The sequence below is a fragment of the Podarcis filfolensis genome (assembly GCF_964270895.1).
Source record: "Podarcis filfolensis genome assembly, chromosome: 3".
In the NCBI taxonomy this organism is placed as follows: Eukaryota; Metazoa; Chordata; class Lepidosauria; order Squamata; family Lacertidae; genus Podarcis; species Podarcis filfolensis.
Window position 1 is genome coordinate 11,651,589 of NC_139606.1, and position 24,078 is coordinate 11,675,666.

Sequence of the window (24,078 nt, forward strand, 5' to 3'; positions counted from 1 at the left end):
AGGAGTTATATACTCATTGAGCTGGAGGTCTAAAATAATCCAGCATTTTCAATTACGAAGCTACGAAGAGCCCTGCTCTATCAACACGAAGTCCCATCGAGACATCATGCCTTCAACAGCAGCCAAACCAATGCCTTTGAGCTCACAAAGATGGATATGAAGGCAAACAACATCCCTCTGTTGTTCTCTCCCTTCCAAGAGTGGCACCTGCACTCAAAGACATCCTATATCTGAACTTGGAGGCTCCACATTGCTAACTCCATCCATTTGTCTGCTCCTCTTATGCTCTGATTGAAGATGGTGGTCATTGTGGACATCAGCATGATGTCACAATGACTAGTAATATCAGTATGAGGTCACAAAGACTAGTAACATCAGCATGAGGTCACAATGACTAGTAATATGAGCATGAGATCACAATGACTAGTAACATCAGCATGAGACCACATTGTCTACTTTCTCCTTCCTTTACTGAAGCAGAAGATATGCAGGCACAATCTTTCTCTCTCTTTCATGGTGGCAGAAAGAAATAGGAACTATCACCTACAACCACCCGAGAGCAATCACCAGTCAGATAAGTAAGTGTATGAGTGAGTAAGGAGGGAAGAATATTTCTGAACACGCTCTGTTGCACCCAAATGAACACTGGATTAGATTATTGGAGGTGAAAGCCACCAGCATGCAAATTCCTACTCTAGGAGTTTCGCTGCATGTGCTATAAATAAATAAATAAATAATAATAATAATTTATTTATACCCCGCCCATCTGGTGCACTCCCGTTGCTCTGTCCCAGCTCCTGCCAACCTAGGAGTTCGAAAGCATGCCAATGCAGGATTTTAACTGAAACCTAGAAGATGAGCTTTGAGAAATGCCACAACAGTAGAGCTCTACAAAGTGATGTGACAGTGTGTGGAAGTACTTGAAGAATAATATATTAATCATCATCATCATCATCATTTATACCCCACCCATCTGGCTGGGTTTCCCCAGCCACTCTGGGCAGCTTCCAGCAAAATATTAAAATACAGTAATTCATCAAATATTAAAAGCTTCCCTAAACAGGGTTGCCTTCAGATGTCTTCTAAAAGTCAGTTAGCTGTTTATTTTTTTTGACATCTGGTGGGAGGGCGTTCCACAGGGCGGGCACCACCACCGAGAAGGCCCTCTGCCTGGTTCCCTGAAACTTTGCTTCTCGCAGTGAAGGAACCGCCAGAAGGCCCTCTGAGCTGGACCTCAGTGTTCGGGCAGACCAATGGGGGTGGAGACGCTCCTTCAGGTATACTGGGCCGAGGCTGTTTAGGGCTTTAAAGGTCAGCACCAACACTTTGAATTGTGCCTGGAAACGTACTGAGAGCCAATTTTAGGTCTTTCAGAACTGGTGTTATGTGGTCTCGGCAGCCACACCCAGTCACCAGTCTAGCTGCCACATTCTGGCTTAGTTGTAGTTTCCAGCTCACCTTCAAAGATAGCCCCACATAGAGCACATTGCAGTAGTCCAAGCGGGAGATAACCAGAGCATGCACCACTCTGGCAAGACAGTCCACAGGCAGGTAAGGTCTCAGCTTGCATACCAGATGGAGCTGCGCTAGCTCTTGCAGAAACACTTGAATGCCTTTGGATGTAGTTTCACTTTTCCAATCCAATGCTATAGCACAAGGTATAAAACAACCCCTCGGAAGATGACTTCTGCATGCAGAAGGATACCTTTTGATCCAACCCACGAAATGGTTTTTGAATAGCTGCATGGGGATGTACAACAAAGTTTTTGTTTGTGGAGAATGGAAAGACTGGGCTGCAGTCAGAAAGGGGGCTGCTTGATTCATTTTCCATAATGGCCAACTGGACGTAAATGCTCAATCTCAGCCAAATATTAATCTCAATTTATTGCACTTGGGTAGCCTGTCTGTGTGATGGAAATGGCAGACCCAAAGGAGAAAACAACTTAAAGAAAAAGAGAAAACTCATCTTTGCTTTCAAACAGAGCAAATGGTGACATTACACAAAGTACATTTGTTTACCAGTGGTGGTCAGGGATTGAGGAGCCATCTTCATTTATTTGTTAATAATCCACTCAATGGGCCTCTAATGGCCTGTACAGCCTATGTCTGGAAACTTAGTTTGACCAGACTAGAACTCTCAGCTGAATTAGGCCAAATAATGTCGGAAAATTATTGGGGAAGCCAAAAATAATACAAAAGAACATTACTCAAGACAAACATAGAAGTTCTCTTGAACAAGAGTTCTTCCCATAATAGAACTTTACATATTATTAGTGGACCTCCACTATTCAGTATCACTTAGTAACAGGGTAAATTAAAGGACATCTCCATTATTTATTGTTTGGGGTTAATTGTGAGATAGATAAAATATATCACACACACAAAAGTATGGTCTTAAAGAATACATTATAATAAAGTAGCAATTGCATATTATATTTAAACATTGACACACACACTTGTCTGTGAAAGCTTCCTTGGAAAATGTTTCCCCCTTTTATGAATAAACTGAGTGAGCTGTGAAATCAGTGGTCATTTCAAATATATCCCTTTCATCAAAGATTAGAGATCTCGGAGGGAAGTTCAATAATCCTTTCAAAGAATTGCAGGACAGTATTGAATATGTGAAAAACGACCACTCATGGCAATGTCATAAAACAAACCTGCACCAGCTGATAACATATTTATCCTCAAAATCACATTTGAGGGTTGCTTTATTTCTGGTAAACTTAATGGATCTAGAACTTCTATGAAACTGGGGAATAAATCACTTGGGCCATAGTAGAAATATTCCAGATATTGTCCAGGATACAAAGAGCTGTAAGTGTGTCCTGTGGGCCAGGCATACGACATGCGAGTTTTTTCCCTTTCTTTTTGATGAGTAGATGCCCAAGCCCAATCACAAGCTGATGCTGTATGTCCTGTGCACTTCAGAAAACAATTTGGCCATGCAGTATAATATATGCTTTTAAGATAAAGAAAAATGGGGTTGAAGGTAAATGAAATGGAGTATCTGGAAGAAAGGCATGGCTGATTAGCAGTGAATAATAATAATAATAATAATAATAATAAATTAAAAAAACAACAACAACTTTTATTTGTATCCCACCCTCCCCGGCCGAGACCGGGCTCAGGGTGGCTAACATCAAATAGGAGCATTCCTATTAAAAGGTGAAGATTCACCCAAACACCATGATCATCTGTAAAAGCCCGTTGCACTGGATTCATTACTAAATCCCAGGCAGGATAAAACATTGGATCCTTGAGAGATGATTGGTCAGTTTCCATGTGAATACAAAAATCCTTCTCTTATTCACCCCAAATATACATATAAAAATATCACCAGATCACAACAGTTTACGAGTCTGAACCATCCCATTATGGCTCAAGAGATTTCAGGTGTTATTATGAGCCGTATACATTACATGAAGCAAATGGAAGGCATTTACCATTCTGGAAATTCTTTGCAGTCGAGTAGATTCATTCATGAAGAAGAGGAGGAGGAGGAGGAGGAGGAGGAGGAGGAGGAGGAGGAGGAGTTTGGACTTGATATTCCACCTTTCACTCCCCTTAAGGAGTCTCAGAGTGGCTAACAATCTCCGTTCCTTTCCTCCCCCACAACAAAGACTATGTGAGGTGAGTGAAGCTGAGAGACTTCAGAGAAGTGTGACTGGCCCAAGGTCACCCAGCAGCTGCATGTGGAGGAGCGGGGAAGCGAACCCGGTTCACCAGATTAGGAGTCCACCACTTTTAACCACTACACCACGCTGGCTCTCTATGTATGTTAAACTATGTATATAAATCACAATAGCCTCAAAATGGGAAGCAACACACAAATTGTGTTTTCCCCCCCAAAGAAGAGTAAATGCAAGTCTTTGAGGGCTAAACCCAAAAGCAAGGAAAAACGTTTCCGCATTCCTTTTCCAAAATGTGCGGTTGCACCCACTGACTTCTCTCTGTCATGGACTATTCATGTTATTTCAACAACCCAGTCCTTCGCAGGTTCAGTTGTAAGTCTCGTTTTCAATGGGCTTTACTGCCAAATAAGCATCCTTAGGATTGCAGCCTTAGTCAGACAGCACATCCCCAGACATCTTCTGAGATTCCTCAGTATGAGTCCAGAAAGTCTGATGTTAGTCTTTATGTCACTTTACACGAAATCTCATACTTGCTGTCAAGGGTTGCTTGAGTTTATAGAAAGTACATTTTCTCGTAACAGAAATAGGCTGGTTAATATAAGTGCTTTGATTTATAATCTTGCAACATTCTGTAAAGTGTTCATGAATTAGACATACCGGAAGTCTTATTCCTTGACTTAATCAGAAGTTACTCAAACACACACACAGTTCTAGTTGAGCAATATCTGTCTGTGGGGGGAAAGCAGCTCCTTAATTTGAGAATCTCTTCTTTAATGTTTTGGTTTCATTCATTCAATAAAAGCCAAGATTTTTAAAGGGTCTTCCTGATGCCATGAGGTCTAGACAACCTTCTCACATCTATGCATAGTTCCAGGAAAGCAACAGGATAGGGGGTTTCACTGGCCAAAAGATTTGGTTCAGCCCACCTTAGTCCAAGGCACCTTGTAGGCTCTAACTTCCCCCCCTTTTGACAGATATGTATGAAGTTTTCAAGTATGGAAGACCCTCCAGAGAAGATAAAGCCTGCCAAATTACAAGCAGATAGGTCCAGGGGCTACTGTGCTGGGTACCTTTAATTCTGATTTTTTTAAAAAAGGATATGCCTATAACTTTTTTACGTCTATAGCAGAATTGGATTAAACTTGCAGACAATGTCACTTCTTCTAACAACACAAATACTGCCAAATTTCTAGAAGAGAGTTGCAGTGGTATCCCAACAATAGCAGCTATCACAATTCTTGGGGTGGATAGAAAGGAATCACTTGATCTCCTCTGACATTTTGTGGACAACTGCTATCAGGAGAGAGGTATCCCTGGGTGAGAAACCTGGCAAATTGTGGGAAAATATGTGTGGAGTCTTTTGTGGTAGAACTTTTAAAGCTGATTGTGGGGGGCGGTGGAGCTAAAAGTTTTCACTTTTTAGGTAAAATAATTATTTCTGATTACAAGCTTGACCTGAAAGTCACAATGGAGTTTTCTTTCCACCCTCTCCCCACTGTGGCACCTGCTTTTTCTTCCCTGTCTCCTCACCCTAGAATGATTCTTTACATTGGAAGCTCAGCGACATTAATTTCCCTTTCAGCAGATGTTTGTCTGCAGCATTATTGAAATGTCTGGATCAATAAGGCACTTGAAGACTCCTTGCTTTGATCTGTGCTAATGATCCCACATCACCTATGGCAAACCAAAAATTCCTCTGAGGGACCCTGCATTCATTCCCTCAGGATTCATCCCAATCTGATCTGCACTGTTTACTTCAGAGGTTCTATTCATGCTGCCTCATACAGATCCTTTGTTGTTGTTTAGTCATTTAGTCGTGTCCAACTCTTTGTGACCCCATGGACCAGAGCACGCCAGGCACTCCTGACTTCCACTGCCTCCCGCAGTTTGGTCAAACTCATGTTTGTAGCTTCGAGAACACTGTCCAACCATCTCGTCCTCTGTCGTTCCCTTCTCCTTGTGCCCTCCATCTTTCCCAACATCAGGGTCTTTCCCAGGGAGTCTTCTCTTCTCATGAGGTGGCCAAAGTATTGGAGCCTCAGCTTCAGGATCTGTCCTTCCAGTGAGCACTCAGGGCTGATTTCCTTCAGAATACAGATCCTGATTTGCCCCAAATCGTTCCAAGGCACCCTTTTCCAGCTTTGGGTTCACTTTTTTTTCTGAATCCAATGCACACCCACACAACAGAATATATCCTGTCCAGCTCCCCAAGTTCCTTTAAAGAAAGATGTTTAATATCCTGCCTTTCCCAGATCACAACTACAAACTGTTTTGAAGCAGTATGTGGCAATCCATGTTTGCAATGTATACTTTTGGCCATGTCAGTTGCTTCTCCAACACATTCACAGAGGAAAGGACAGAATAAATATTATGAGCCCAGACTCAAGTCTCTGATAACCTTCAATACCAGACTAAGATGTTTATTCAGTGTGACCCAGAAAGAAGCATGTACCACGCACACTGAATCATCCACACCACTTCCTGGACTACCTGAACCCATCTTATTTCAATAGCTGCTGCATTCCCACTGGGGTTTTTCAAAGGTTGGCAGCTAAAGCCCTGGAGAGAACAGGGAGGAAAGCATCCCGCGGCCTCATCACTTAATTCCAGTCCCAGCCACTTTCATTGCTGCGCCTTGAACAACTCTGGTGAAGTTCATGAACTTTTCAAACCAGCTTTTGAGAGGCTACAGATAATGGTATTGGCAAAGCCAATAGTAAGTCAAATAATTCAAGGTTCTGAGGGAAGAGGGGAACTTGTTTGGACCCCCATCTCCAAATAAAAATGCAAATTATGTGCAAGTGACCGGCGGTGTCACAGAGACTTAATCATAAACTGACCTTGCTGGTTGTCAGCGCTCAGCTATAAAAACAAGCAAACCTTGAAACGTGTGTCATGTTTCAGTAAAGATCTTCTGATTAAACGTTTCTTCATTGAGTGTGCTTCCTGTGCTCAAAATTCAAAGCAGCCTTTACCACAGTAGGGCAGCGTGGGGCAACTCATCCAAGAAGACTGCTCCTTAAACAGGGACATGCTTTGAGCTCATGCGGCCATTGCAGGCTGTAGTCAAGCACTATTTGTCAGATCGAGAAGTAAATCATGACGCTTCACATGTGATATTTCCTGTGCCTCAGGGTAGCCCAGAAATAGCAATAAACCCTAATAAATGGGTGTGCTAATAAATAAGAGTTAGACAGGCAGCATGTCTACATGGTAGACTCTCCTTAGCTAGACAATGAACTGAAAGCATATGCTGCCAGATCATGTATGCTCTCCCCAAAACATGGGTGGTCCTCCAAGCTGAAACGTCACATTTACCCCATTCCTTCAAGATTACAGTGTGGATTCATTACAGTGTGGAGTCCAGATCTTACAGTATGGTCATTTCAAGAGGGGCTTGTCCAAGCCATCTCTCCCAGCCAGCCTGCAGCCAGCCTGCCCAAGATGGATCCATCTGTCTTCTCCCTTCTTCTTCCCAGAACACTCTGCTAAAAACCTCTCTTTTTCTGTCACCTCACACCCATATATCATGGCAACCTTCGAAATCCCCTCTGCTCACACCCCAGGGCACAGGGGGAAGACAGTTCTCTTGCATTGCCAATGGCTCTCAATGGCCCTGTATTGTTTCTTCATGGTGGCCAGGTCGTTTTGCATAGGCTAGCCCATAAATTCCTCTGCAGCTTATATTTCTCCCATCTGGGATTTAGGGGGATGGCGCTGCCGATCAGAAGGTTGGCAGTTCGAATCCCTGCGACGGGGTGAGCTCCCGTTGCTTGCTCCTTGCTCCTGCCAACCTAGCAGTTCGAAAGCACATCAAAGTGCAAGTAGATAAATAGGTACCACTCCGGTGGGAAGGTAAATGGTGTTTCCGTCTGCTGCTTTGGTTCGCCAGAAGCGGCTTGGTCATGCTGGCCACATGACCCGGAAGCTGTACGCTGGCTCCCTCGGCCAATAAAGTGAGATGAGCGCCACAACCCCAGAGTCAGCCACGACTGGACCTAATGGTCAGGGGTCCCTTTACCTTTTACCCTTCCAAATCTATAACAATATCTTGCTCAAGTTGACATTAGGTGTTCACTCAGAATATTCCGTAATGCATTGAAACCAGCATGGGAGGTGCTGACATCAAAAGTTAAAAGCGGGCTATATTTTTCTTTTCTATGCATCAATACTTGTAATGTGAACGGGTTTCTCTCCCTCCCACCTGCCCCTTGACATGGTGGCCAAGGAGCTTCTCAACTCCCAGCTCCTTATCACTTTCAAAGGTGACAAATTGCAGTTGTGTTTCCTTCCACCACAGGTTATTTCAGACAAAAGTGGCCCGCTGGGGTAACTGGGGTGGAAAGAGCAATATCTATAACAAAAGCAACAGAAAATCTCAACTGTGTGCTGCTCTTGTTGGCTTGTGAAAAATGTCGTTTATTTATTTAGTCGTAACAGCAGCAGCAGCAGCGCTTCTTACCACTGGAAGCACCATAAATATGTCAGAGTTTGTGTGCATGTACTGTGGTAGCTGCATCATAATCTATTCAGAGTTTCTGACTTGTTTTCCTGGTTTGTTTCAGCCGTTCCCTCTTTAGGGCCTCTTACCTCTCTAGGGCACTCCTGGAGCAGAACCACAGAGGGCTGGGATTGCAACTCTTCCCTCACAGCCCCAGAGATCATAAATCAGCTGCAAAAAAGCAACTTTTACTGAAGTGCATGGACATTGCTTTAAAAACAAGAAAACAAAAAACACACCCTTCTCTCTCTCCCAGTAAGGAAAAGGTGGTTGGCAGAGGGGGTGGGAGAGAAATAGCTCTTCAAAATATTGTGCGTTTGTTTTAAAAGAAAGAATAGTTTGTGCCAGGAAGCATGTAACAGGTAAGACTTCTGTGGGATTAAACTCCAGGGCTGTGGGTCTCACATTTTCTACAGGGTTTCATTCTCCATGGGCCAAAACTGCATGTTGCAAAGCAACCCCACCGCTCGAAAATCTTGATCATTCCACCTTAAGGCTATAGAAATACAGGCAACTATGTGTCTATGTGTGTCTACCTTGCCAAGTAGAATTGGTTTTGGAGGGGAAATTACTGGAATATTTAGACGCTGCCATGGTGGTGGCTTGTGGGATGTAACCAGCGGTGGTGAAAACCGATTGGGCGCCTAGGGTGGCGTGTGTGCCCTGAGCCCAGGGGTGGGGCGAACTGGGGCAGGACACTCTGTGGGGCCTCCAAGGAATCTGCCTGCTTCCTACCATTCAGCCGGGGGAGGCAGTGGGTGGACTGTTTGGGGCAGCACAGAGCCTGCGGGCACCCAAGCCACCGCGTCACTCCCTGGAGATGTTAGAACTCCTGTTCCATGATTGCAGTCACGGGATCTTTGTCTATCACATGACGGTGTATATTTTGACACCACAGAGTGGGTGAGTGCCGCTCGGCGTTTTGTCACCCCTCTCAGTGGTGACACCCAGGGCAAACCGCCCCCACCAAACCCTCCTTCCTCCGCCCCTGAATGTCACCTGTGCCTCTCTCCAGTAATAAAGGCAAAGTACTATACCCCAGCAAATCCAGAATTATCAGTCAGATACCCATGGCCGGCCCAAGATATTTTGGCACCACAAAATGGTGCCTCCCTCCCCGCCAGGGAAGAAGGGGTGAGTGAAGATCTACAACAAGCGGTGGAATAAACCATCTGCACTGAGATCTGCTGCCCCTGTGGCTCCTGCTGCCCGAAGCAGGGTCAACTCGCTTTGCCTTGTGAGTGGGCCGGCCCTACAGACACAGCTCATCATAATATTGCCTCACAAGTTCTGGAAGTCTATGTCAAAAATGCCCACAAGAGACCCTGAGCCGCTTTAACCTGCTGTCTTTGACCAAGGAAAATAGGCCACCTTGTTTTTCTTTCAAAAAGTGTCCAGATTCAGTGTTTGCGCATCCTTGGCCTCTCTTTGTTATGTTTGTTTTAGCTAAGGTGGCTTTCAAGCTCGTTTTTACATCCTTAAGGTTGTAAAAGATTATAATCCCCCCCAGTCCTCTGTTGGGAGATTTTGAAAACAAATCCAAAGCACAAATCGATTGCCAGCTGTTAAAGACAATGACAGACGCATAACTGGACAGCCTTTGCCTGTTTAGTAAACTGCAGGTGCTACTCTGGCATTCCTAGAAAGCTGCCGTAACATATCTGTTGAAGTTGTTGCACTCCTTTTCCGGCTGGATCATAAAAGAGCCCTGCTGGAACAGTCCAAAGGCCTTTCCAAGCCAGCATCCTGTTCTCACAATGGCCAACCAGATTCCCATGGGACACCCATGTGATTCCAAGGACAGCAGTCTCCCACCTGATGCTCCCCAGCAACTGGCATTCAGAGGCAAACCGCCTCCTGGATGTGCAGCTACAAGCTTTTTTCTACCCCGAGCATCCAAAAGGATTACATTGGTTTCCTGCCTCAGCTGAGCAGCTGTTTTTGTTATATTGCAAAGTTGTAAATTTGAGTGATGAGTGAAGATAACTGTCCTGCACTCAGCATGCCACTGGTGTGGTGGTCTCAGCACACTTGGCTCATTTTTATGTGCAGTGTGTTGAACCGAGAAGTGTAAGGGAAAAGAATCAAAAGTGGTTTTGAAAGGAGGATTCTTTCCTCTGCATCCTCCTCCTACCTAGAATGTCAGTGCTATGAAAGGTATACAGAGCAAAGGCATGCCAGCTTTGTGCAGTTTGATGGTGCACTTTGCTGTCACATTTGAAAAGTAAGGTAGAGGGACCCCTGACCATTAGGTCCAGTCATGGCTGACTCTGGGGTTGTGGCGCTCATCTCGCTTTATTGGCTGAGGGAGCCGGTGTACAGCTTCCAGGTCATGTGGCCAGCATGACTAAGCCGCTTCTGGCGAACCAGAGCAGCGCAAGGAAACGCCGTTTACCTTCCCGCCGGAGTGGTACCTATTTATCTACTTGCACTTTGACGTGCTTTCGAACAGCTAGGTGGGCAGGAGCAGGGTCCGAGCAATGGGAGCTCACCCCGTCGCAAAGTTAAAAAGGTAAAGGACCCCTGGACGGTAAAGTCCAGTCAAAGGCGACTATGGGATTTAGGTGCTCGTCTTGCTTTCAGGCCGAGGGAGCCAGCATTTGTCCACAGACAGCTTTCCGGGTCATGCGGCCAGCATGACTAAACCGCTTCTGGTGCAACAGAACACCGTGATGGAAACCTGAGTGCACGGAAATGCCGTTTACCTTCTCACCACAGCAGTACCTATTCATCTATTTACACTGGTGTAATTTCGAGCTGCTAGGTTGGCAGGAGCTGGGGCAGAGCAACGGGAGCTAACACCATTGCACAGACTTAAACTGTCGACCTCATGATCAGCAAGCCCAAGAGGCTCAGTGGTTTAGACCGCAGTGCCACCCGCGTCCCTTTTGAAAAGTAACACGTGATGGACCGTAGGCCCTTTGATGTAGAATCATAGAATCATAGAGTTGGAAGAGACCAAAAGGGCCATCGAGTCCAACCCCCTGCCAAGCAGGAAACACCATCAGAGCACTCCTGACATATGGTTGTCAAGCCTCTGCTTAAAGACCTCCAAAGAAGGAGACTCCACCACACTTCTTGGCAGCAAATTCCACTGTCGAACAGCTCTTACTGTCAGGAAGTTCTTCCTAATGTTTAGGTGGAATCTTCTTTCTTGTAGTTTGGAACCATTGCTCCGTGTCCGCTTCTCTGGAGCAGCAGAAAACAACCTTTCTCCCTCCTCTATGTGACATCCTTTTATATATTTGAACATGGCTATCATATCACCCCTTAACCTCCTCTTCTCCAGGCTAAACATGCCCAGCTCCCTTAGCCGTTCCTCATAAGGCATCGTTTCCAGGCCTTTGACCATTTTGGTTGCCCTCCTCTGGACACGTTCCAGTTTGTCAGTGTCCTTCTTGAACTGTGGTGCCCAGAACTGGACACAGTACTCCAGGTGAGGTCTGACCAGAGCAGAATACAGTGGCACTATTACTTGCATAATCCAACACAGGTGATAGCTCCGTTGGTTAGAGTGTGGTGCTTTTAGCGCCAAGGCTGCAAGTTTGATCCCCACATGAGACAGCTCCATATTCCTGCATTTCAGGGGGTTGGACAAGGTGATCCTCAGGGTCCCTTCCAACTCTATGATTTTCAAGGAGTAGTACTGGGCAGCTTTCAGCATCATCATCTTGAGACAGAGAAAACACTTGTACTCAAGAGTTGGGTGAAGGCAAAATGACTGGGATGGGATGCAGGTGGTGCTGTGGGTTAAACCACAGAGCCTAGGACTTGCCGATCAGAAGGTCGGCGGTTCGAATCCCCGTGACAGGATGAGCTCCCGTTGCTCGGTCCCTGCTCCTGCCAACCTAGCAGTTTGAAAGCATGTCAAAGTGCAAGTAGATAAATAGGTACCACTCCAGCGGGAAGGTAAATGGCGTTTCCATACGCTGCTCTGGTTCGCCAGAAGCGGCTTAGTCATGCTGGCCACATGACCCGGAAGCTGTACGCCCACAACCACAGTCAGGCACGACTGGACCTAATGGTCAGGGGTCCCTTTACCTTTACCTAAAATGACTGGGATAGCCCCTCTCTCTCTGATGTGTGAATCTTCTGCCTTTGTCTTTGCTAAAGATTTTCCTTAGATACTTGTAAAGAACGGAACTATTCCAAAGTCTCCAGTTCTCTCTCTCTCAAGGACATTCAACCCCACGGCATTGCTCCTGGAACTCCTCGCTGCTCGGAGATATGGGGAGAACGTAATATTGTGCTCGTCAACACATAATAAAACATTACATCCACATAAAGAGAACCTGATTTTGAAGCAGGGTTTCCCCGTTGGAGCCCACCAAGTGTTCAAGGTTCAAACCAAGTCCAAGGTGCTAATGATCAGAGTTTTGAAAGGAAAGCAGCAGGGAACGGGGTGTGTGTGTGTGTTGTTTTCCTGCACAGGGTCTCGAGACAAGGTTTTCATTCAGCAGCTACTGTTCATGCACGGAAAGATTTGGTAAAGAAACCCCACGGAGTTCAAAACAACGTTGCCTAACATGAGCGGCCCCCTCCCCGTTTCCAGGCGCTTTTTTTGCCAGAGATAACAAAACAGTAACCCAGCTGATATTTGCAATAGCTGCGAATTTACGAAGGGAGGCCAAGGCGCTGCCCCCTCGCACCCCATCGGCAAAATGGCAGCTCCCGGAGTTCCCCTCACAGCCAAGCAGCACTTTCAGAATCCCCTAAGTGCGCTTGCAAAAGCCTTTCCAGAAAGACCCAGCCAGGTTTGTTAATGCATAAAGCAGAGTTGCTGTCTGCCTAACATTTACCTTGGGATTAAAGGAGAGGGGAGAGGGGAGAGGGGACCTTGGACTTTTACTAAGCTTTAAACTCTGTGATGCCTTGACGTAATAGGAAGAAAAGTTGGCAGCTCTACCCTGGGTTTCTTACCGTGGATGTGAAAGCTTCAAGGCTTCCCCTCCCTGAATCAAAAAACAGACCTTTACATGGCGTTATTGTACAGAAGAGCAAGTGGTCTGTGTCCCTTAATACTGCTTTCTTAGCCACCTGGCGCTGTCAGAAGGAACCACGCTGCACTGGGAAAACACATGAATCACACTTCCTTGAAGCTTGCCTTAAATAATAATTCTTTTTTTTTCTTCCTCTAGTACTCAAGAGACCATAAAACTTCACGTGAAATCACTTCAAGGCACAAAAAGCCACCAGCCCCCCAACTGCAAGAAAGAATAAGACTTCACAAGCCCAGCCGCTGCTTGGCTCTCTCCAGGCGCCAGAGAGGAGCACAGAATAGCTGCTTGGATCAACCCAGACCCAAATACACAGGGCCGACCCAAGACACAGGGCTGCCTGGAGCAAAGGACAACATGGAACCCCCCTTTCCATGTACAGTGGTACCTCGGGTTAAGTACGTAATTCGTTCCGGAGGTCCGTACTTAACCTGAAACTGTTCTTAACCTGAAGCACCACTTTAGCTAATGGGGCCTCCTGCTGCTGCCGTGCCACCGGAGCACGATTTCTGTTCTCATCCTGAAGCAAAGCTCTTAACCTGAAGCACTATTTCTGGGTTAGCGGAGTCTGTAACCTGAAGCGTCTGTAACCTGAAGCGTATGTAACCTGAGGTACCACTGTACTGGACTAGCAAGAGGATCTTACTTTAACCCTGGCCACCAGACAGCATCCTCCTAAGGGTAGCAGGGTAACTTTGAGAGGGCACAGAAGGCAGCCTGGCACACACAACTCTGTCCGCCAATCGGGAGGAACAGACATGGGGACTGCCACCGCTGTCCGCTTCAGCATCCACTGCCCGAGGCAGCTGCCTCGCTCTGCCTAATAGTAAGACCAGCCCTGCCAATGCACCACAGACAAATGGTCAGGGGTCCTAAAGGAAGGAAATAGCTGGTGGTTGCTTTAAAAAGCGAGCCAAGCTGCATGATGCGAAGGTGTTTGCTACTAACCAACCATAGCTGGCTGATCACAATCGCCAATCATAAATATGGCAATCGGACTGAGCCAACTCATTTTTTTTTTATATAAATATTTTTATTAAGTTTTCACATAGTACATCTTTTTTAAAAAAATAAATAAATTATAATCATATGTTACCATTTAGCTTCCTACCCAGAGAAAACCAGGTTTTACACTTGCTGAATAATGTCACCAGAGCTATACCTTCCTTGGTGGCCAAATTTCTTTTTTTAGCTTTTAAGCGTCGCAAGACTACAATTGACTGTATTGATATGGGGCTATCTGTTTAGCCCATTTTAGTGTTGGCTAAGTTCTAAAATCTTCCTGGATGTTTTAACTGTGTATTGACAAATGTACTTTTTTCTGACTGATGGTCGAATAAAAGGTTGATGATGATGATGATGATCATATGTTACCATTCTTATTTTTCTGGGACTTCCCATATCGCTCAATAAGACGTGATATCTCCACTCTTTGAACTGAGCAAACTCATTCTTTCTATCTGCTTTCTAGGAACAGCTCAGTCGGTGGAGCATGAGACTCTCAATCCCAGGCTTGCGGGTTCAAGGCCCACCTGGGGCAAACTTTCCTGCATTGATGACCCTGGGGGTGCCTTCCAATTCTATGATTCTAACTATGCCCCAGTGTTCTTGCCTGTTGTCAGGGAACTGTCATCTGAGACGAAGGAGGTGAAAGGGCTCATGGAGGGTGAGAGAGACCACTCAGCGGAGGAGGGGACCAGCAGGGGGAGAAGTGGAGTTCCAAGGGAAAGTGAGTCGGAGGGAGAGCTCAGAGATACTTCTAGCGAGAACAGTGGGGGGGTTTCAGGACCTCCCGTAGGAACACCCACTCCTCGGCGGAAACTGTCACGCCGAGAGTCCAGAAGACGTGTTTCCGTTAAGGAGCTTTTATGCTGGAAGAAGTTCCGTAAACGCCCACTGTCCGATACAACGAGCGATTGATGGAGCCACGCTTAAGGAGCTCCATCACAGACAGAGGTTTGGGAACTTAGCCAAACTCTGAGGGATCAGGATTTTACGCACAAGCAGCTCATCATCCCATCACAGCAATCGGACAGTCCCTGAAAGCAGCTTGTGCAGAGAGGCATCATGAGTGACCCAGCCGGAGCCGGAGGAGCAGGAGGAGCTGGAGAAGGTCCAACTCTGGAAGAAAGGTACAGAATGTTGGAACTCCAGCTAGCAATGCAAACGGCGAGGCTAGAAGAAAGGAGGGCGCAGGATGCAGAAAAGGCAAAAGGCGCTACACTAGCAAGAAAGATGCCAGGAATGGTGCAGAAGTTTGGGGGGGACCCCAGGAACTACCAAGCCTTTAGGACAGAGATGCAGTATGCTCTTGAACTGCAGTTTAATGACTTTCCCGATGAGGCATCACGAGTGGCGTTTGTGATTGGCCATCTCGAAGGAGGGGCGAGAGACTGGGTCAGGCCCCTGATGGCAGGGAATAGTGACATGCTGAAGGACGCGAGGAAGTTTTTTCGCGCCATGGATTTGATGTTTTCCAGCGAGATTGAACAGGGACTGGTACACAGACAATTGATGGCTTGCAAACAGGGGAGCCGATCGGTTCGTGAGTACTGGACTGAGTTTACAATGTTGATACATAGATTAGGGTGGGACCTATCGGCGGAACCCATTCAAATGCTATTTGAAGAGGGGCTTTCTTCGGCGGTGAAAGACGAACTTTCCCGGGCGCCCAGGGCGGAGTCTGTGGACCAGCTGACCAAATCAGCGCTGACCATTGGAGCGCGCCAGGAGGCAAGAGCCTTGGAGAAGCGGGAGGGGAAAGGAGAGCGTTGGAGGGATTTCCGCATTCCAGAGATTCCAGAGCCAAGTTTCCCGCCCGGAGAGCCGATGGAAGTTGGAACAGCGCGCGCGCGCGCAGTTTCAAATCCCAGTGAAGGGAGGAAGAAGGAGGGAAAGAGCGCCAAGAAATGTTACCTCTGCCAGCAGCCAGGTCACTTTGCCAGAGTCTGCCCGCAAAGAAAGGAATGGCAAGGGATGGCGGGGGCTGTTGGGGGAAAGGAGGAGGAAGTCCAGGAGCCAGTAAAAGCCAACGCCTGTCTGCCTCTGTCAGGGCACTGCAGACAGGCCAAGGAGCAGTAAAAGTGCCCACTCCGGAACCTCCAAGACCAGCCCTAGTAATAGAGGTGTTGCTAGAGCTGGCAAACGGATACCCACTAAAGACCAAGGCGCTGTTAGACTCAGGCAGCTCCTGTAATTTTATGAGCAAGGAGTTTGCAGCGGAACACCAGATACAGACACTCCCTTTAAGCAACCCCCTGCAGGTCACCACGATCGATGGGAGGGAGCTGTTGGGGGGAGAAGTTAGCCTACAGACCGTCCCAATGGTTATGAGGGTGGCAAGGCACACCGAAAGGATAGCGTTCAATGTAGCCACCCTGGGAGGGGCGCCAGTCATTTTGGGAATGAGCTGGCTAGCGTTGCATGACCCGCTAGTGGGCTGGCATCAGAGAGTGGTGTCCTTTGGGTCAGGACATTGCCTGGAACACTGCAAAGAGGGAAAGGTGCCAGAAGGGGCAAAAGCCTCCATAGCAGGGACGGAAGTGGCGAACAAAGGGAAGGTGCCCAAACAATACGCTGACCTGAGCAAGGTCTTCAGCGAAAGGGAAGCAGATAAACTACCACCGCATAGAGACTTTGACTGCCAGATTAACCTGGTCCCTGGGGCCCAGCTACCCGTGGGCAAGCTGTACGCCATGTCAGACAGGGAAATGCAGGAGTTGAGGGAGTTTATTGACAAAAACCTGAAGAGAGGTTTCATCAGAGAGTCCAGAGCGGTGGGGGGCAGTCCAGTGTTTTTTGTGGACAAAAAAAACACGGATAAACCGAGATTGGTCGTGGACTACCGGGCCCTGAATGCCGTGTCAGAACCAGTGACTTTCCCCATGCCCAGGATTGATGACATTTTGACCAGGGTGAGGAAGGGAAAGATATTCACGAAACTGGACTTGAGAGGAGCGTACAACCTGATACGAATAAAGAAGGGGGATGAATGGAAGACAACGATGTTCACCCCCCTAGGGGCTTTCGAATATCGCGTTATGCCATTCGGATTGCAATCAGGCTCCGCCTGTTTTCAATCGCTCATGAACCATGTACTGGGACCTTTGCTCTACAAGAATTGCGTGGCATTCCTCGATGACGTGCTGATATATTCGGAGAATGAGGAGCAGCATGTGAAGGATGTCAGGGAAGTGCTGAGCCAGCTGCAAGCAAACCAGTTGTGGGTGAAATTGGAGAAGTGTCAGTTCCACACCAAGGAGGTGGAATTCCTGGGGTACCGCTTATCAGACAAGGGATTAGCCATGGATCCAGGCAAGGTCCAGGCGGTGCTGGAATGGAAGACACCGAAAACCAAAAAAGATGTGCAAAGGTTCTTAGGGTTTGGGAACTTTTACCGTAAATTCATCAAGAACTTTGCCCACTTAACGGCTCCCATCACGGACTGTCTAAGCAGCAAGAAGAAATTCGTTTGGACGGCAGAGGCGGAGCACGCTTTTGAGGAATTGAAAAAGGCATTCGCTTCGGAAGAACAGCTCCTGCATGTGGATTTACAAAAACCCATGAGAGTGGAAACTGATGCCTCAGACCGGGCGGTGGGGGCAGTGCTGCTTCAGCCAGGGAACAATAAGTCGGAATGGAGACCGTGTGCCTTCTTTTCGCGTAAGCTGAACAAATCCGAGAGGAACTACACGGTATATGACCGAGAACTACTCGCCATTCACGAAGCGTTCCGGAGATGGAGACACTTACTAATTGGCGCACAGCATAAGGTGCAAGTGTGTACGGACCACAAGAATTTGGAGTATTGGAGAACAGCACGAGTGCTCAACCAACGACAAGTGAGATGGGCCCAGGAGTTCTCCAAATTCCATTTTGAAATCTGCTACGTGCCAGGTCCAGAAAACATCAGAGCGGACGCTCTCTCTCGCAAACCTGAATATTTGGAGGGGGAGGGAGCGCCAGAAGAGAGACATATTATCCCAGAGGACCACTGGGTGTGTGGTGCGGCCTGGGTGGGGCAAAGAGAACTGGTAGAGGGGACGGTCAATGATGAGTACGCCCAGGATAAGCTCAGAGGTTTAAGGAGAGAGGGAGAAGACCCCGGAGGTTTTGAAGAAAGAAACGGGGCATTGTATTACAAAGGGGCACTATATATACCCGAAGGGGAATTGAGGGGGAGAGTACTCAAACAGTTGCACGACAATCCCACAGCGGGGCATTTTGGGCAACACAAGACCATGTGGTTGGTGACCAGGGAGTTTTGGTGGCCCAAGGTGCGGGAGGATGTACGGGAGTATGTGAGAAGGTGTGACCAATGCCAGAGAGCCAAAGGAGAAAGGCGGGCACCAGCGGGTTTATTAGAACCGTTACCCACACCAGAACGACCGTGGGAGGCGGTGTCGATAGATTTTATGACTGATCTGCCCAAATCCCAGGGGAAAACCGCCATACTAGTCGTAGTAGACCAGTTAACTAAGATGGGTCACTTTGTAGCTTGCTCACATGCAGTCACGGCGGAAGAGACAGCGAAATTGTTTGTAGAACATATTTTTAGGCTGCATGGCGCCCCCTTGAGGCTGGTGTCCGACAGAGGGAAACAGTTCACGTCCAGATTCTGGAGGAAGCTTATGAGCTTGTTGCACGTAGAGGTCAACTTTTCGACTGCCAGGCACCCTGAGACCAATGGGCAGGCGGAGAGGGCAAACGGTATCCTTCAACAATACCTGAGGTGCTATGTCAATGACAGAGAAAACGATTGGGTCGAAAAGTTGGCACTAGCGGAATTTGCTTACAATAATGCAGAGAATGTGTCCACCGGGATGAGCCCATTTTTGGCTAATTATGGGTGCCACCCCAGGGCGTTTCCAGGGGAAGGAGGAGAGAGATGGAGTGTTCCGGCCGCTGAACTTTTTGTAGAAGAAATGGAAGCGATCCATCGTCAACTCCAACACAACTTAGAAAGGGCCAAAGAAGAATATAAGAGGCAGGCAGACAAGAGCAGAAGGGAAGGTGAAACAATTAGGGTGGGGAGTCGGGTCTGGCTATCAACCCAAGGGTTGCCGTACAAGGGGGGTTGCAAGAAATTGAGACCCAAAAGATTGGGACCATTTGAGGTCATCCAACAGATCAACCCAGTGGCTTTCAGACTCCGGTTACCGAACCACATGAAACTGCACCCAGTATTCCACAGGTCATTACTGTCACCATACCGGGGGGAAGGTGAAGGGGTATCCACACGGGGGCCAGCCATAGAAGAAAGGGAAAGCCGCAACTATGTGGCGGAAATCATCGACTCCAGGTGGAAGGGGAATCAGGTGGAGTATTTGGTCGCGTGGGAAGGGGAACCAGAGTCAGAAAACACCTGGGTGAAGGCAGAGGAGGTCCATGACGAGGTCTTGATCGAAACGTTCCACCAAAGGTTCCCCAGGAAACCTCAGCCAGTAGCGAGGTTCCGAAGGGAGTACTTTGGCACCACCGACGATGAGGAGGAACTGGAGGGATTCAGGGAATCGGAGTTGGAAGGAGGTACCGACTCCGAGGAGGAGGAGTACTTGGAAACCGGGAACAGCAAAAGGTGGAGGGAAGTGTTCGAAACTTCGGAAGATGAGGGAGGTTCCTTCAGGGGTTTTGCTCCCTCGCCTCCCGCAGAGGAGGGGAGGGAAGGGGGTGAAGGGGGCCCTGGAGGGGAGGTGGATGTCAGGGAACTGTCATCTGAGACGAAGGAGGTGAAAGGGCTCATGGAGGGTGAGAGAGACCACTCAGCGGAGGAGGGGACCAGCAGGGGGAGAAGTGGAGTTCCAAGGGAAAGTGAGTCGGAGGGAGAGCTCAGAGATACTTCTAGCGAGAACAGTGGGGGGGTTTCAGGACCTCCCGTAGGAACACCCACTCCTCGGCGGAAACTGTCACGCCGAGAGTCCAGAAGACGTGTTTCCGTTAAGGAGCTTTTATGCTGGAAGAAGTTCCGTAAACGCCCACTGTCCGATACAACGAGCGATTGATGGAGCCACGCTTAAGGAGCTCCATCACAGACAGAGGTTTGGGAACTTAGCCAAACTCTGAGGGATCAGGATTTTACGCACAAGCAGCTCATCATCCCATCACACCTGTCATCATGGCAGGAAGGAAAACCAAGTAGATCTCAGCTGCAACACTAGTCAAAAGCTCCAGTCTCCCAAAACTCAAGGTCTCAGGAACTGGCAGGACACCAAGGAAGGGGGAAAGGATCCCAGCGAGGGGTGTAGCCATGATTGGTACACACTGGGACAACATGAAGATGGGGAAGGGGAGGTTGGGGATTTAGGAGGTACTCACGGGATATCAGAGGATGTTGCACACCACCAGAACCAGAGGTGTCCCTGTCTCCGTGGGCATGGCGGGCTCTGAAGTGCTGGGAACAGTGGAAAATGCACTCCAGGAGACTGAGGAAGGCAAGGGAAGACAGCCCAGCTCACTAGTGGACCAGGTGGAGATCATGGGGCTTGTTAGCTCTGAGAGGAGGCCTGCGGTCACTCAGCTGGTGAAGATCACACATTTGTTAAGTGGAGGAGAGACACAGCTGCTCAGCTGGAACAAGCTCAGGTGCATCAATCAAGATTGGGATGGATAAAAGGGAAGCAAGGCAAAGACTCTGTCTGCTCAACCTTAGCTCAGCTGGTGAGAGTGCAAGTGAAAATGCCAAGGTTGCAAGTTCAAACCCCAGCAGTAATACCTCAAAACATACAGCAAAGAAAAGCATGGGAATATAGTATGTAAAACCTTTAAAATGTGCCCTTCCAGTGAGTCCCAAAATGTCCCCTTTTAAAAGGTCTTTCCAAGCTATCCCACTCCCCTAGCATATTGATAGACCCACACAAACGGTTTCCTTACAAAACTCTCAATACACAAAACTCTTTCCTACACAGCAGTCAGAAAAGATGCCCAGGCAGGCAAAACATTGGTTAGTTACGAAATATAAGTGCTTTTAAACTATTGGTAGGGAAAAACACTTGTTTCAGACTCCTTTCTGGTCTGAAACAAAAAGAGGTTGGTTAAAGCATGTGCTCAGAGCTCCTTGCACACTGAATTCCACATGGAGAGAAAGAGACCTAACAAAGGCTTGGTGACCCATTTCCTCTCAAGATGGGAAGTGATGTCACAGGCTAAGCCTGGCAGGACAGCTTTCTCTATGGTTTAATCCCTTCCGGCACTAATTAGACATGTTAGGGTTATATGAGGGACGCGGGTGGCGCTGTGGGTTAAACCACAGAGCCTAGGACTTGCTGATCGGAAGGTCAGCAGTTTGAATCCCCGTGACGGGGTGAGTTCCCGTTGTTCGGTCCCTGCTCCTGCCAACCTAGCAGTTCGAAAGCACGTCAAAGTGCAAGTAGATAAATAGGTACCGCTCCAGAGGGAAGGTAAACGGCATTTTCGTGTGCTGCTCTGGTTCGCCAGAAGCGGCTTAGTCATGCTGCCCACATGACCCGGAAGCTGTCTGCGGACAAACGCCGGCTCCCTCGGCCAATAAAGCGAGATGAGCGCCGCAACCCAAGAGTCGGTCACGACTGGACCTAATGGTCAGGGGTCCCTTTACCTTTAGGGTTGTATGAGGCTGGAACCCTACATGTACTTGGGGGAGGGTTGCAAAGAGCCACAAAAAATGTGTGGGTGTCTTGTTTTTAATTACAGTTTGGGCAACAAATGCAACATGTAGAACATTCAAGCTCTGAACTGGAGACATTCTCAATGGACGTATAGCCATCATACAGCGTAACCAGATTACGCCAACCCAGGAAGTGCCCACAGTTCAGCTAGCTTTCTAAGAGTACTCTAGGAAGCCAACTTTTGTGTGATGCCCTATGATGAAGAGAGTGTTTACAAATGGGCTTCCATGTTGCCTGACGCCAGAGTTCCACATGAAAAGGGGCTCTATTAAGAGAGCAGGACCCTTAGGATGAGGTTGAGAGTACAATCATGACTTCAGAAGCCAGCTTTCCCCGTGCTCCCAGTATTTGATTTCAGGCTGAAAGCCATTCAAGGAAGCCAAAACAAGCACAGCCAGTCCTGCCTCCTTCCCCAAAAGTTTGCTTCATCTCGGAGTCTCTTGCATTTCCAGCAGGACCCAAAAAAAAAAAGCCACACTGCTTCATTTATCAAAAAGGAATTACTCAAGCCCCAGTTTATTAATGTTCAGTAGTTCTCAGTTAGACAGACAAGTTGCACACATAAGCGGCATTTTTATTTTTATTTTTAAAAAAGCCCTTCTGGTGTTATGGAAATGGTAACATTAAATAGTACTTTGCAACAGAGTTTTTCTGTTTAGGTTGGCTTCGGGAGTCAAAAAAAAATAAAAGAGCTCAGTGCTAAGGGGTAAGGTGAAGGTCAACAAAAGCCTGACGGGATGGATGTTCATCGTGCAGAGGACAGGAAACCCTTTGACTAAAGACGCCTCATGGCCTGTGTCCCCCATATCATAAATATTCTGGAAAAGTGTATTCAGCAGAAAGATGGACTTTTTTTGGGCAACAGCCATGAGCCCTCCTGGACAGGTCAGCTCAAGGGGCTGCTGTCTGTTGGCAAGAGCCACTTCCATTCACCCAAGTACTACAATTCCAGTAGTGATGTATGGAAGTGAGAGCTGGGCCATAAAGAAGGCTGATGGCCGAAGAATTGATGCTTTTGAATTATGGTGCTGGAGGAGACTCTTGAGAGTCCCATGGACTGCAAGAAGATCAAACCTCTCCATTCTGAAGGAAATCAGCCCTGAGTGCTCACTGGAAGGACAGATCCTGAAGCTGAGGCTCCAATACTTTGGCCACCTTATGAGAAGAGAAGACTCCCTGGAAAAGACCCTGATGTTGGGAAAGATGGAGGGCACAAGGAGAAGGGGACGACAGAGGACGAGATGGTTGGACAGTGTTCTCGAAGCTACATGAGTCTGACCAAACTGTGGGAGGCAGTGGAAGACAGGAGTGCCTGGTGTGCTCTGGTCCATGGGGTCACGAAGAGTCGGACACGACTAAACGACTAAACAACAACAAAGTACTGCAATTAGGTACCTCAACCAGATGTGGCAAACCTGTGGTCTCTGGGGTACATCAGGCCCACCAAACGATTGGCAGTGGCAGTGTTAGGAACTCAGATATATAAGCCGGGCACCTAATGGCTCCTTATACCAGGGTTGCAGTCGCCAAAATGGAACATCTAGCTGCCATTTTGGAGCAAGACAGCTCAAAAATTATATTTTTCAACACTTTTTTGGTCCCTGAAATTTGTTCTGATGGCGCTGATAAAATATCATGGATAGAATTCTACAGGTGGTGGTGTTAGTGTGTGGAAACAGTCAAGATCCCCAGGCAAGCACCTCCAGATGGTGGAGATGTCAAGTTCCATGCTGGAACCTGGACATCTTCACTTGGTTGCAAGTGGACAATAGCCAAGTGTAAAATACGCCTAGTGCCTGTTGAATTTCGAACATCACACTGACAAATTTGCTGACAGCATCAAACATGGTTCCAAACATATTGCTGTGTGTAATCATTACGTTAAGTAGGGAAATGCCATTATCTCCTGTGCCTTCAAAACAATGTGTTTTTATCTATACCATAAATGTATTGGCCTTTTGGGGTTTATTGCCACAGCATTGTACAGTGGTACCTTGATTCTCAAACGCCTTGGTACTCATACGCCTTGGTTCCCAAACACTGAAAACTCGGAAGTGTTCCGGTTTTCGAAAGTTTTTCAGAAGCAGAACATCCGATACAGCTGTTGGCTATTGTTTCCGGGGCACCTGCACCAATCAGAAGCTGCGCCTTGGTTTTTGAACATTTCGGAAGTCAAACAGACTTCCGGAATGGATTAAGTTTGGCGCTTTTGTTTTTGCTATTTATTTTGCATTTTTGTTTTTGAGGATTTTTTCGATTCATTTGTTTTTGTGACTGTGTGGAACCCAGTTCAGCTACTGATT

At 47.5% G+C, this 24,078-nt stretch overlaps 2 long non-coding RNA genes across 3 annotated transcripts in view; both read left to right on the forward strand.

Annotated features, from left to right (window-relative positions):
• The window catches only part of LOC310759521, an 856,102-nt gene that overhangs the window by 274,874 nt on the left and 557,150 nt on the right, over positions 1–24,078 (forward strand). The gene's annotated exons all lie outside the window — the stretch shown is intronic.
• On the forward strand, positions 485–8,487 carry LOC310759316. The gene is made up of 2 exons (XR_014546311.1): positions 485–578; positions 8,201–8,487. It is a non-coding gene; the product is annotated as an uncharacterized lncRNA (long non-coding RNA).